The sequence below is a fragment of the Microcaecilia unicolor genome, chromosome 1, assembly GCF_901765095.1.
Source record: "Microcaecilia unicolor chromosome 1, aMicUni1.1, whole genome shotgun sequence".
Taxonomy (NCBI): Eukaryota; Metazoa; Chordata; class Amphibia; order Gymnophiona; family Siphonopidae; genus Microcaecilia; species Microcaecilia unicolor.
Genome location: NC_044031.1, coordinates 15,512,183 through 15,527,296, shown reverse-complemented (window position 1 = coordinate 15,527,296; position 15,114 = coordinate 15,512,183). Strand labels below are relative to the sequence as shown.

Genomic DNA, 15,114 nt, shown 5'->3' with positions numbered 1-15,114 from the left:
TTAATCCACTGGGTGTCAAATAAAATATAACTAATGTTATTTCATAGTCGCTATTCTATTGCCTTGTCCTTGTTAATTGCTCCTGTATAGTTGCTACTGTGAAATGTATTCCTTTTTAATTTTCAGTTGTAATTTTAAATTTGTACTTGTCCTAGTAGCTGTTATCACACCCTCTTAATTCACAATTTGTTTTGGGACAATGTTATACTTTCAATTAATAATGCTTAAGGTTTGTCATTTATTTTCCTATCTGTTTGTATTATACTGCCCTAGATATGAGGGGATCTTATACACCCTTTAGATAATATTCTCATATGCTTTTGATCTCCGATACTCATATAGTTTTGGTTTCTTGTGCTCTGTTTAATGGCGTACTCGTTTAAAAGAAATATAAGCTACAGCCCCTGCACCGTACTATCGTGTTAGTTTTTTCAGGATGCTTTTTAATACTTTTTAATCATCGGTGAGCCTGACTATATTATAACGTTATCTACAGGAAATACTGCACTTCCTCGCTTGCATTGTGGTTTTTGTCCTCCGACTGCATACAGCCTGGACTGGCTTATTTTAAACACTTGTAATAATGAGCTATGTTATAATATTTCCTGATGAATATTTCCACGTCCTGAGAATGACAATCGCTTTTAAATAATATGGTTCTATAAAGAATTAAATTGTGTAAGTCTTTATAACAAGTTTTCTGTTTGTAATCGACAGCATTGTGAACTCGGATCCAACACAGAAAGCCATATGTAATTATAACGGTTTATTGTTTCATTAAGAGCTAGATAACCCCTTGTATAACTTATATGATAGTAGAAGTATTATGTACTATATAGCAGCATTTCTTTGCTTTTACCTTAACAGATATGCATATAAAATATGTTTTACCTTTCCGGTTGAGAAGATGATGGCTGCGTACCATGAGAATACAGCGTTGCTTAACTTCTTCAGTTATTTCCTGTTTGTTCTTTATAACCCAACCTTCTCTTTCCTTCTAATGCTGCAGCTGTCCTGCTTGTCATCGTTTAGACATATCATTTCAGTCACTGATTAGTATGTATGTTTTATGCCGTATCATTGGAAGTTCTTGGTGTAAGAATCACATGTTTTAATTTGTTTTTTTCTCCCTTCTACCTGTTTAGCCACAAAAGCTTCCTGCCATCGCATTGGGGTTTATTTTGTTTATTATGTTCCTTTTCTGAATGGGTATTAACTTGTCATATTTGCACCACGATTCTAGTGTCCTGTTTCCAAAATTATTGATTTCTATGCTTCTCTTATATTTTCCTGTTTAGATGCTACTTCCAACCTATCCGGTACCCGCCCCAGAAGCATTTAATATGTATTTAACTTTATTTCATTTATTCTAGGGGTATAGCTCCGGACTACACATGTTATAATGTCTTGGTTAATATACATTTTCTTGCCTTTTGTTGAAATCGGGGTTTCCTTTCACTGGCTTGTTGGATGGAAAATTCTATTTTCCATTGCTGTATGACAAGTGATGTCTTTGGCATTTTTAGTTCTGGCTAATGTGTTCCAACTAATGACTTTTTTGTGACTGTGCCTTACCCGAAGAGCTTACATGTTTTTTCCCCTTAAACTAATTGTTTCCTTGCTACTTCTGGATTAGATTTCAGAGGTTCTTTCTAGGAACATGCCATATTTATTATTTCCTTTTTCCTTCTTTCTCCTTTATTTCTTAATATTTTTTTCTCTCTCTACTTTATTGTACTAGTGTCATGCAATTAACTTTGATACCGATGTCTGAGACTTACATGCATTGAAGGAGATCCTTTAATGGATGACGGTATCTCACTTAGTAGGAGCAGACTTCCATTCCATTTTCGGAGTGGCCTGCGGATTCGGCCTCATTGCCCACATATGAGTTACCTAGTCCAGATGACCGTGGGAGTAATATAGAGACGTCTGACGCTTTTCATTGCGAGTTTGGACTAGTTGACGAGGGCATTCCATATTCTTGGAGGGTTAGTTTTATACGAGAAGTTTTCCTAACTTTTCAACGTTCTAGACTGGTTAGTTATATACGAGAAGTTTCCTAACCACAAATTCTTGACTGCATTGTGGTACACGAGAAGTTCTCAATTCACAGGTCCCTTGGGATGGTTAGTTGTATACGAGAAGTTCTCTAATCAGCGGAAACCCATTGGACCGCTGCTCTTCGATTCATGACACCTTATTCGCTGGTTCTATGAGTCCTTTTTGGGAGTGTTTGCAATGTCCCTTTTTGGGGGCTCTATCATGGGCTGGAGCTCATGGCCAAGTAACCTGGATAGCTCTTGGCAGGGCCGTGCCGATGCGGTAAGCGAGGTAAGCGCCGCAGGGGGGCGCCCACCTCTGGAGGGCGCCGCCGCGGTGCTTACCCTCGCCCCGCGCCCGCAAAGGCCTTTAAATATTTTACCTGGGTCGCAGCAGCGTCAGTGAAAGCGCTGCCGACCAGCAAGGGCGGGGCGGTGGGGGCGGTCCGCCCCGAGTGTCATAAAAAAGGGGGGTGCCGCCGCTCCCACTGCTCTTCTTCCTGGCAGCCCCTCCCCCGCACCAGCCCTTTAAAAATAAATTGCCGACGCGAATAGCGAGCGCAGCACCTCGTGTGCAAGTAAAAGAAGCGGATCCGATCATCTCATTGGGCCTTCCCTCACTGTCCCGCCCTCCTCTGACGCAACTTCCTATTTCCTCTAGGGCGGGACAGTGAAGGAAGGCCCAATGAGATGATCGGATCCGCTTCTTTTACTTGCACACGAGGTGCTGCGCTCCCTATCGCGTCGGCAATTTATTTTTAAAGACCGGGTGGCAGGGAGAAGACGAGGCAGGGTGAGGGTGGGGGACAGATGGGGTGAAGGTGGGGGGGACTCGGATAGCAGAAGGGACTGGGTGGGAGACAGATGGGGTGAGGGGGACTCGGATGGGCAGAAGGGACTGGGTGGGAGACAGATGGGGTGAGGGTGGGGGGCACTTGGATAGCAGAAGGGACTGGGTGGGAGACAGATGGGGTGAGGGTGGGGGGCACTTGGATAGCAGAAGGAACTGGGTGGGAGACAGATGGGGTGAGGGGGACTCGGATGGGCAGAAGGGACTGGGTGGGAGACAGATGGGGTGAGGATGGGGGGGCACTTGGATAGCAGAAGGGACTGGGTGGGAGCCAGATGGGGTGAGGGGGACTCGGATGGGCAGAAGGGACTGGGTGGGAGACAGATGGGGTGAGGGTGGGGGGCACTTGGATAGCAGAAGGGACTGGGTGGGAGCCAGATGGGGTGAGGGGGACTCGGATGGGCAGAAGGGACTGGGTGGGAGACAGATGGGGTGAGGGTGGGGGGCACTTGGATAGCAGAAGGGACTGGGTGGGAGAAAGATGGGGTGAGGGGGACTCGGATGGGCAGAAGGGACTGGGTGGGAGACAGATGGGGTGAAGGTGGGGGGGACTCGGATAGCAGAAGGGACTGGGTGGGAGACAGATGGGGTGAGGGGGACTCGGATGGGCAGAAGGGACTGGGTGGGAGACAGATGGGGTGAGGGTGGGGGGCACTTGGATAGCAGAAGGGACTGGGTGGGAGCCAGATGGGGTGAGGGGGACTCGGATGGGCAGAAGGGACTGGGGTGGGAGACAGATGGGGTGAGGGTGGGGGGCACTTGGATAGCAGAAGGGACTGGGTGGGAGAAAGATGGGGTGAGGGGGACTCGGATGGGCAGAAGGGACTGGGTGGGAGACAGATGGGGTGAGAGTGAGGGGCACTTGGATAGCAGAAGGGACTGGTGGGAGCCAGATGGGGTGAGGGGGACTCGGATGGGCAGAAGGGACTGGGTGGGACACAGATGGGGTGAGGGTGGGGGGCACTTGGATAGCAGAAGGGACTGGGTGGGAGAAAGATGGGGTGAGGGGGACTCGGATGGGCAGAAGGGACTGGGTGGGAGACAGATGGGGTGAGAGTGAGGGGCACTTGGATAGCAGAAGGGACTGGGTGGGAGCCAGATGGGGTGAGGGGGACTCGGATGGGCAGAAGGGACTGGGTGGGAGACAGATGGGGTGAGAGTGAGGGGCACTTGGATAGCAGAAGGGACTGGGTGGGAGCCAGATGGGGTGAGGGGGACTCGGATGGGCAGAAGGGACTGGGTGGGAGACAGATGGGGTGAGGGTGGGGGGCACTTGGATAGCAGAAGGGACTAGGTGGGAGACAGATGGGGTGAGGGGGACTCGGATGGGCAGAAGGGACTGGGTGGGAGACAGATGGGGTGAGGGTGGGGGGTGGGGGCACTTGGATAGCAGAAGGGACTGGGTGGGAGAAAGATGGGGTGAGGGGGACTCGGATGGGCAGAAGGGACTGGGTGGGAGACAGATGGGGTGAGAGTGAGGGGCACTTGGATAGCAGAAGGGACTGGGTGGGAGCCAGATGGGGTGAGGGGGACTCGGATGGGCAGAAGGGACTGGGTGGGACACAGATGGGGTGAGGGTGGGGGGGCACTTGGATAGCAGAAGGGACTGGGTGGGAGAAAGATGGGGTGAGGGGGACTCGGATGGGCAGAAGGGACTGGGTGGGAGACAGATGGGTGAGAGTGAGGGGCACTTGGATAGCAGAAGGGACTGGGTGGGAGCCAGATGGGGTGAGGGGGAACTCGGATGGGCAGAAGGGACTGGGTGGGAGACAGATGGGGTGAGAGTGAGGGGCACTTGGATAGCAGAAGGGACTGGGTGGGAGCCAGATGGGGTGAGGGGGACTCGGATGGGCAGAAGGGACTGGGTGGGAGACAGATGGGGTGAGGGTGGGGGGCACTTGGATAGCAGAAGGGACTAGGTGGGAGACAGATGGGGTGAGGGGGACTCGGAGGGCAGAAGGGACTGGGTGGGAGACAGATGGGGTGAGGGTGGGGGGTGGGGGCACTTGGATAGCAGAAGGGACTGGGTGGGAGACAGATGGGGTGAGGGGGACTCGGATGGGCAGAAGGGACTGGGTGGAAGACAGATGGGGTGAGGGTGGGGGCACTTGGATAGCAGAAGGGACTGGGTGGGACACAGATGGGGTGAGGGGGACTCGGATGGGCAGAAGGGACTGGGTGGGAGACAGATGGGAGAAGGGGCATGGATCTGGAACTGGGGTCTGAAAAGTGAGCAGGAGGGAGAATGGGGTCATGCCTGGGGCAGAGGTGGATGGGAGAATCAATGGATCTGGAACTAGGGGCAGCCGCAGGTGGGAACTGGGAGCCGAAAAGAGGGGGCATTGAGAGAGGGGGGATAGATCCTGGATGGAATGGGGAGTGAGAGGGAGGGCAGACCCTGAATGGATGGGGGGGGGGAAAGAGAGAGGGCAAATGGTGAATCGAAGGAGCAGAGAGAAAGGGCAGACAGTGGATAGAAGGGAGTGAAAGAGCAGACAGTGGATGGAAGGGGCAGAGATAGAGGGCAAATGCTGGAGGGAAAGGAGAGAGAGAGGGCAGATGGTGGATGGAAGGGGGAGAGAGAGATGGCAGACTGGGGCAGATGGTGGATGGAAGGCACATTAGAGAGGGCAGACACTGGATGGCAGAGAGAGAGCGAAGACAGATGCTGGATGGAAGGAAGGGTGAAAAGAAGATGAGGAAAGCAGAAACCAAAGACAACAAACTGTAAATATATATTTTTATTATTTTGCTTTAGGATATAGTATTGTAGCTGTGTTAATAAATGTTTATAAATAGAACATGTAAATAAGGTAATCTTTTTATTGGACTAATTTTAATACATTTTGACTTAACTTTCAGAGAACAAAACCCCCTTCCTCAGATCAGGATAGGATACTGTAAGAGCACTATACTGTATTGACCTGAGGAAGGAGATTTTGGCCTCTGGAAGTTAAATGTATTAGTCCAATAAAATGGTATTATTTTATTTTCTGTATTTGTTTTATTTCTATTTGTTAATTTGTAAAGTGGTGATTGGTATTTGTTAGTTTTTTCAAATTTACATCTGCTGTCTTTATATTTTGCACAGTACTAGGAGACATTTTCTGTTTCAGTGGCGTTGCATTGTATGCAGAGTCTGGCATTGGGGGTTCAGTTTAATTTTTGTCTAAATAGAAAGTTTATGATTACTTATTCAATAGTGGATTAGGGTGTATCTGTGTTTGTGAAAAAGACATGGCTTTCAGTTGGCATTGACTGTGCAGGATCGACGATCTGTACTATTCTGTCTGGTTTCGTTTTACAATAGGTGAATTGATGTTCTAGTGCTCACTGTAGTGCTTAAGATGCTTTCCTTTTCCTTGTGTGACTCATAGAAACGACTGCTTATGGTATGGTAAAATTGCTCTATAGGTCGTGTTTTGTATTCTCGGTATGCCTAGTACTGGATTTGGGGGGGGGGGAGGGTGTTAAAAAAATGACCGGCCCTGGGTGTCAACTACCCTAGCTACGCCACTGCTGCCGACGTCTCCCTTCCCTTGCACTCGTTGGTTCCCTCAGTGTCCCGCCTTCTTCTGACGTCAGAAGAAGGCGGACACTGAGGGAACCAAGAGCGCAAAGGGAAGGGAGATGTCGGCAGCGCTCCGCTTTCACTGACGCTGCTGCGACCAGAAGTAAAAGATTTAAAGGCCCCAGGGCGCGGAGGGAAGGGCAGAGAGGCATGGATGGGAGGGCAGAGAGGCATCGATGGGAGGGCAGGGCCCAGGGAGAGGACAAATTGCTGGAAGGGGAGGGGAGAGAGGATTGCTGGCTATGGATGGAGGAGGGAAGGGCAGAGAGGGACAAGGATGGACATGGGGGCCCAGGGAGAGGACAAATTGCTGGAAATGGAGGGGAGGGGAGAGAGGAGGATTGCTGGCTATGGATGGAGGAGGGAAGGGCAGAGAGGGACAAGAATGGACATGGATGGGAGGGCAGGACCCAGGGAGAGAGGAGAAATTGCTGGAAATGGATATAGAGCAAGAAATGAAGAAGAAAGGAGAAAAGTAAAGAAATAAATGGAAAGGAAGCCCTGGAAATGGAGTTAAGAGGACAGATAGCAGCAGAATCAGATACTGGACCAGCATGATTGAAAAAAGAAAGTCACCAGACAACAAAGGTAGAAAAAAAATCATTTTATTTTCATTTTAGCATTTGGAATATGTCCACTTTGAGAATTTACATCTGCTATCTTATTTTGCAATGTATACCAATTTGTTTCTAAGAATATTGCTGACAATTCCTTTCAGTGTGGCAAGTGGTGAGCGATCATTTTCATGGGGGGGGGGCGTGATCATTTTCACGGGGGGGGGGGGCGCCAATTGATAGTCTGCAGGGGGGGCGCCAGAGACCCTAGGCACGGCCCTGGCTCTTGGCAGGCAGGGAAACGGGGTTTCTTTATGCCTTTAGAAGCACACTCTGGGGAGTAGTTTTCATTAATTAGGGGTAGAGTAGTATAAATATATAATAGCTGACACTACGTATTTATTTACTTTTGTACTGTCTCTCTAGGCATATTTCTGTTTACAATTTTTGTCTTGCTTTCTCCTAATGTCACTTGTGGTCAAAGCGTGGAACTGTCAATTAGTTATTTTTATTTTAGGTCCCTATGTTGGTGTACATTAATAGATGTGTGAGTATGATTGTGTTATGTCTCTGCATGTTCTACTATCAGGATAATCATCGCATGTTTTTGTAAACTGCTAGCACATTATCATTTCAAGATCTCCCTGTTATCTCTGAAGCTGCTCTTTGAACCACTGACCTTGTACCAGGTTCTAGGTCTGGTCAATATATATATTATTACAATAGTTCATTTTTTTCTATAGCATGTTACAGGTCTGAATCTCATTTGTAGACCACTTACTCACTAGGTCCCGTGGTTATACATATTGGGTGATGTTGTTCACTACCCATTATGTCATATCTTCCTCTCCGCAACACCAGATACTGGTGATCTGACATCTATTCAAATCTCTGGTAAGGACTTTCTGGAACAATCCTTTCTATTTTGCGGTTGACCTCCCTATGCTACCGAGAGTTCAAAAGGGCGTAGTGATCCCGCCAACTGTCCTCTTTCTCTATTGATTTTCTGCCCTGGAGATTACATTGCACGAATCATGAGTATATTTTCATTTATTGCATGTGTTACTATTAAGCTTGCCATTGTATATTCGGTTTTTTTTTTTTTTTGGAGATAATAGTAACAGATAGTAGTAATATAGGCGTTTTATAAGACAAGATTTGCCAATACTATTTGACACAACCCAGATATCGGTGTTCTACCATACCAGAGTTCTGGTACCCAATTCATTATGCTGCCTCTTGAGAGAGTGATAAATCACTTCCCAGGAGACCACATAAATCTTATAAAGTTTTGCCAAATATGGCATTCCTGGAATAAGTTTCAGCCTGGACTCTCGTGGCCCCGTAAGGGCACCTTTAATACCAAAACTCTGCAAAGGTTATTAAACTTTATTTACACATACACACCCGATTCCACCCGTCATCTCCACTATCAGATCCTCAGTAGATGGGTATCGACTATCACTGATTACGTGATCCCAGACACTGTCGATCTGACATTGTTATTGATACCTGGTGAGGTTATTCTTAATCCACGACCTAGTAGACGGCCCCCTGCAAGAGGCGATTCACCCATTCCACATAAATTCAATGGTCCTAGTGTTAACAATCAGTGCCGGGACTATCGCTCTCAGCCTACTCCCAACCACCGAGCTGAAGTACAGTGCAACCGTTGTTTCCAATTGGGACATTACGCTATGGAATGTCTGTGCTGGCACTTTCCTCATAGTCAATACCGTCAACCTCCTTCAGACTCCCCATCGGTACGTATCTCCCGGATGCAGATACGACAGCCACAGAGAGACCGCAGGCGACCGAGTGATCTCCCCTCGCTAGATAACCCACATCGCCAAGACTGTAGGAATGATTACCCTGATAATCGTGGCCGCCGCGCCCAACCTCAGCGAGGTCCCCCACGGGGGCCCCCTGATTCCACTAGACGACCTAGAGACTACCGTTCCCGGCCTAGTCCTGATCGCTTTACAAATGTCCTGTGTTATCGCTGCCAGCAGTATGGCCATTATGCCTTTCAGTGTTCTCAACCATTCCGTAATCTGCCCCGAGCTCAAGTTCGGGCAATGCGGCTATTACGCAGCCGTCTGTCCACGACCACGACTACGTGTACCTAGAAAACTCAGCTCCTCATTTAGTATCCAGAAACCATTTATCTGTATATGGGTTGGTTTGATGTTTTTGTTTCTATTACAGGTAACATGTCTTTATTTTATATTACTCTAGGTTGAATTGCATGTGTATATTTATGGTACCATACAAATGACCTAACTAAGTCAGCGAGTTATTTATTTGTTTCTATGCATACCTTCCCTGGGGAGTTCTTATCAACTGCAGGGATGAGCGATCCCCAGAGGATATTTATTTTATGTTTTTTTATATATACCTGAACTGACTTATTTATGCCATTTTACTTTATACGGGATCCCTTTTTAAATAAAAGCTGTGTATTGCTCATTGTTAAAATGTTTTCTGCTTTAACTGTTACGCTGTTTACATTCACTTCTTTAGTTTTTTCATGAATATAAAGCCTTTATTTTTGAAATCTCTTTATGGTATGCGTGGTATCTGAAAGCTTTTCATTATTTCCTTGTCTAAGAAAGAAGCAATATTTAATAACCAATATCGGTTTTATGGAATAAATGCGAGAAATATTCCCTTGAACTGGCCATTTGGGGGAACATTTTGCGCTGATCATAGATTTTGTAGTATTATTGAATTAAGAATTGGTAAAGCTTTCAGACATAAATAAGGAAAATTATGCATTCCACTTTCTGATTCCTTTCTATTTAAAACAGGTTATCACAATAACCCCTGGAATGCCAACTATTGCACTTTTTTATCTCTCTGTCTTTCACTGTGAGTGATTGTGAGAAACACTGGTATAAACTATTTGTGTGCAGCGGTCCTGGAATTTATGCTTTGTGTATTTAACACCTTGCTTCAACTAACTCTAGCCACGTGGTGGTTTTGTCTGGAAGCGATATGCTTCTTTCTACTTCTTTGTCTGATTAAAAAGGGTTACTTAAACTCTATGTGAAGGTCAATAACTTTTGAATGTTTTTTCTATTTGTCTTTTTCAAGGAACCTTTTTCTGGCATTGCCTTCTGAATATGCCTTGCTGCAATTCAGATGTATCATATTTGGTTTTATTTTTTATTTTTTTTTATTAAGCCTATTTTTATTTTACACCCTTCAGAGTGTTTTTTTTCATTTTTTTCATTTTTTTAATTTTTCATTTTCGATGCTTTTTTGTTTTGGGGACACACCATACTTGGGATACACCTCACGGCCCTCCTCTCTGATGCTCTACCGACTCTTGCACCTTTTTATTTTCTCCCATTTTCCTCCTTCCGATTTTCCCTCATATCCTCCTCCCTGGCCCCCATTTATACCCACGACCCGCCTCCTAACCCCTTGTCTAATTCTTGTATTTACGCAATGGTTCTTCATGACGCCTCCTAGCATTATGACTTCATTCAATAAATTTACCACATAAATTGCACTACTGGTCTGTTTAAGTTTTGCCTTTCCCCAGATAGATACAGGAATCCCGTTGACGTCCCTCACCGAGGAGACGACTGCTAGCAAAGAAGAGCTACCCGATAATATATCTGATCTGAAGGCTATGTTGCAGCAAAGAATCGCTAGATTGAAGGACAGATGCACAAACCCCAACATTACCCGGTGTGAGATACGAGACATTATTGAGCGTGATTTTTAACAGATGCATCAATTGGTCCATGAGCAAAAGAGACAGGCTCTCCATTTTTTGGAGTTGCAAGAAGCTTTGGCCTCTACCCTTCCTTCTGAATCATCTAACTCGTAAGTCCTGCTGGCCTCCTGCAGCTGAGGGCTCAACTCTTGGTGAATGTTAGTCATCGCAGGTGAAGATTCCATACCTACTGGCCATAGATTGCAACGCATTACCCTCCATACATCAATAACTGGCACAATCAATTTTTATTGTTGGTTTTTGTACTCTTTTCTTTTGTTCCATATACTTTACCATTGTTATTTGATCATGTCTTCGTAAAGATAACCAATCTGTCTTGCACATTATGCAAGCCAGAAGTGGGGATATATTATGCAAATCCCAATTCCTAGTATTAAGAGGGTTGCAGTTGACCCCTACCAATCAGGAGATATACTTTCATATATATTATTGCTATTTATGTAAATTGGCTTTTCATTATTGAACCCTTATGGTTTCCCTTTTGTTTTTGCACTTAATTAGCACTGATTTCTCCATGTTTACATTGTCTTTCATTTCTCTTGACATTTATATATTATTTTTGCTTATTCAATTCACACTGATTATGCCCACCAAGATATAGCAATGTATCATTCAGGCATACAGTTATTTTGCTTATTCCTTTGCCAGCCTCTGACTCTTGATGGACTTGATGGTATATGCCTAGAATAAAGACATGGAAAGATCCAAGTTTGTACACCACAAGTACGTCTTCAAGATCTATCCAGGACCAAATGATGTTTGATCCCCCAAGGTTGTGGCAATAATCTTTACACCTTGCAACTTACTGGACCACAAGTTTTGGGTTTACTCAGCCGCAGAACCAGATGTTACCAGCCTAACCATCTCAAGACCAGCCACTTCCTTCAGCAGGCCAGCTTGAAAACCCAGATCTCCGTCCAGATTCTTCAGCGCTTCCACCACCTCAACCATGATCGATGAAAGAGAATTCAGAACTGATACTTAACTTGAGATTTCCTGTTGCTGTTTATGGACATTATAGATTCATATTTTGTTTTATTTTCAGTTTAGCAGTAATACTGTCTATATGTATTGAAAAGGTTTTATTTTTATTTTCCTAATATTTCCTGTATTGTTCTAATTGTTTTTCTAAGAGTTTCCCCGTTTTTTCTGTTTATGTAATTTAAATTGGAGTTGATATTGCTCAGATACAAGGGTAACATCAAACCCTAATATTGGCTAAGGTATCATAATGTAGGTGTAAACCCTGTTAGTATCAACCAGTTATGCATTTGTTTAACTCTGGTGTAGGCTTACTTAAGTTGCATGTCTTTCTGTAGGTTTGACTAAGCTCCAAGTGGGGTAACGGATATGTAAAATGCTTCCCATACTTTCAGGTCTTTATGCATATGTCAAGATCCATGCATGACCTTTGTTAATATAAATTTTCTTAGGATAGACCATTTTTTGCTGTACAAGACAACCTCATACTTGCTATCCACTTTTTAGTGCTCATGATTGGATGCTAATGATGAGTAATAGTAAGGTCCAAGAATTCTGACCTGTTTAAGGATTCTGAATACCTACAACCTAAAACAGCCTGCAATCTGAGTACTAACCATATATTTGTTGAGCCACCATAACAATGCTTGATCAAAACCACTATTCCTTCCCAAGACCACTGAGATACATACATTAGATTATCTCCCCATGCACTATGCAACAGATACAATAGAAGCCATAGAAAAACCTGAAAGTGTTTATTAGTACGATCCACCTTAAATTGCTATTACCCACATACCTATACTTCATGAGATTTTGCAGATGAACTCATGGATTTGTCCCATTCATAAAACCTCTCTCACTACAGGTTTGAGTTAGCCTCAAGAGGGGTAACATCAAGATTAAGGCCCAAGGGATTGGGTAATATAAAGGGAATTCCATATGCCCAAATAATATATCACCTGAGAATGAAGTTTCCTATCTTGCACCATACCTTCTAACAATTAGTAAGACCAAAACTCCCCCTCTCGTTTGATAGCTTACCACCTTCTGGAATGGATGATGACAAGCTTGACGAGCTTTGTGTCACCCCTCTCCAGAGGGGGTGACAAGTGGGGAATGTATAATTATACTACAGCAAGAGGCCCTCACTGGATGCCCACCGAAAGGGTGGAAGGCCAGATGTTAGGACTCAGGCTGTAAAAATACCAGCTAGGATTAAAGATCTATGACTGGCTGAGCAAGGACTTGCTTTTCCTGCAAGTTAATATGTGTTCTACCCTAAGATCTATCCACTGGAATAGTGGTAGGCCAAGCTACATAGCTTTGTGCAGCTGAAAAGCACTGACTAGGCCAGGTACAAATTGAATGTAGCACTTATTAAAATGGAGTTTGTCTTTCTATAAGATGAAACTTAGATCATAAGATAATAGAAAAAGGGGAAGTGAAACTGATATGCTAAGAATAAGATGTTCTGGCAGAAGAGAAAAACATGTTGACAAAAGAGGAAATTGCGAAATAACTTGCAATAGCTGGAACGGAAAGAGTTGGGTACAGAACAACAGATGGCAGGACACGACAGTTTAACCACAGAAATTGAGAAATATTTGAAAAAAACAGGTCCCAAAATAGGTCCAGCCATACACTTCTATTGGGAGATAAGAGTATAAAAGAAGGGTGATTTGGGCTTAATTTGGGAGTTGTCCCCAACGCATCTCAGACGGCAGAGCGCTGTGCCATTGAACCCAGAATCTGTCCGATGTCTGTACTCATTTGAAACTTTGGTAAGAATAAATGCCTTCTATCTGAAACCTATCTCGGTCTTTATTTTCAAGTATTCCTTACCTGTCACTTATTTTACTAACTAAACTAAACACACACCAGACACTCATTTTGTGCACAAAATACTGATAGATTCAAATAGACTATATGTGGGAACATAAATGGCCCAGAATATACCTAGATCCAGAAAGGCAGAAAGCAGAGGTCATGGGGATCAGTTTTGAATTACGCCTTCTGATGCCTCCCCAGAACCAACCACCCTGGGATTGGAGGGAAACTATAAAGAATCTTCTGGATGAACTTAAGATGTTCCCCTCCCCATTTGGAAAAGTCCAGAAGGGGTCTAAAAGAGGTCAATTAAAAACACTGTCTTGCCAGCTCTTTCCGCACCTGTAGTTCATGTTGTTCTCGTTCCTTTTTCCTAAAAGCCCCTTTTCGAATAAGGTGTCCCCGGGTCACCACCTTCAGTGCATCCCACAAAGTTCCCACCCCCACCTCTCCGTTGTCATAAAATTCTAGATATTCTTTAATGGCTTCTCGAATTTCCTGACAGTCTGCCGTTTGATCTAGTAAAGTTTCGTTAAGGCGCCACAGCTTTCCCATACCCTTACGTCCCATCCCCTTCAGTGCGATCCAGACTGGGGCATGATCTGAGGCATGAATGCTCTCACTCTCTGTCTGATGGATTGCGGCCCATAGCTCCCTACTACACCATATCATATCAATTCGTGCATAGGAGCTCTGAGCATGAGAGTAATGGGTATATGTTCTTTGGGCTGGGTGCTGGAGTCGCCACACATCGATTAGATCTAAGTCCCTCATCAATTTACGCAGCATACATCGATTAGCTCCCCCCCCCCCCCACCCACTCCCCTTTTAGAATGGTCAATCTCTTCTACCGTATAATTAAAATCCCCCCCCCCCAGGAGAATCTTACCCTCCACGAAATTCGCTAATTCTTGCCTGAGATGATCATAAAACCTCCCCTGACCTGCATTGGGTGCATAAACATTGATAAGTGTGAGTGGGCCCTCATTTGTTCTCCCCTTAATGGCGATGCATCTCCCTTCCCCTTCTTTATAGATGTCCTCTTTAACAAATTGCAAATGATCCTTCACAAAAATTGCCAACCCCCCCGTTTTGCTCCCCTTGGGGTCCGCCAGCGTGAAGCCTTCTCCCATACCTTTGTTGAGTATTAAATGTGTATCTTGCGACCTAATGTGTGTTTCTTGTAGGAAAACTATGTCCCAGCTCATTCTGCGCAGCTCCCTAAAAATAATGCTCCTCTTATTAGGACTGTTCAAACCGTTTATATTCCATGACCCCACCCTTAACCCCCCTCCCCTGGTTCCCTCCCCCCGTCCTCCCAATTATGGGCCTTGCCCTCAACTGGCCATCACCCCCGTCTGCCAGTTTTGCCCCTCAGGAAGTGAGCCCTCCCCAGAGGACCGCTTAGTAACCATTAACTCAATCATCAGCATTCCCCGACCTTTCTTCCCCCCCTGCAACTCTATCCCATAATACAACAACCAATAACAACCTGCAGGTCACCCCGCTTGTCTGTCTTCAGACCAAACTTCAAACCT

The 15,114-nt window shown here is 45.2% G+C and overlaps 1 protein-coding gene across 1 annotated transcript in view; it reads right to left on the bottom strand.

Moving 5' to 3' along the window:
• The window catches only part of LOC115477517, an 881,049-nt gene that overhangs the window by 31,739 nt on the left and 834,196 nt on the right, over positions 1 to 15,114 (bottom strand).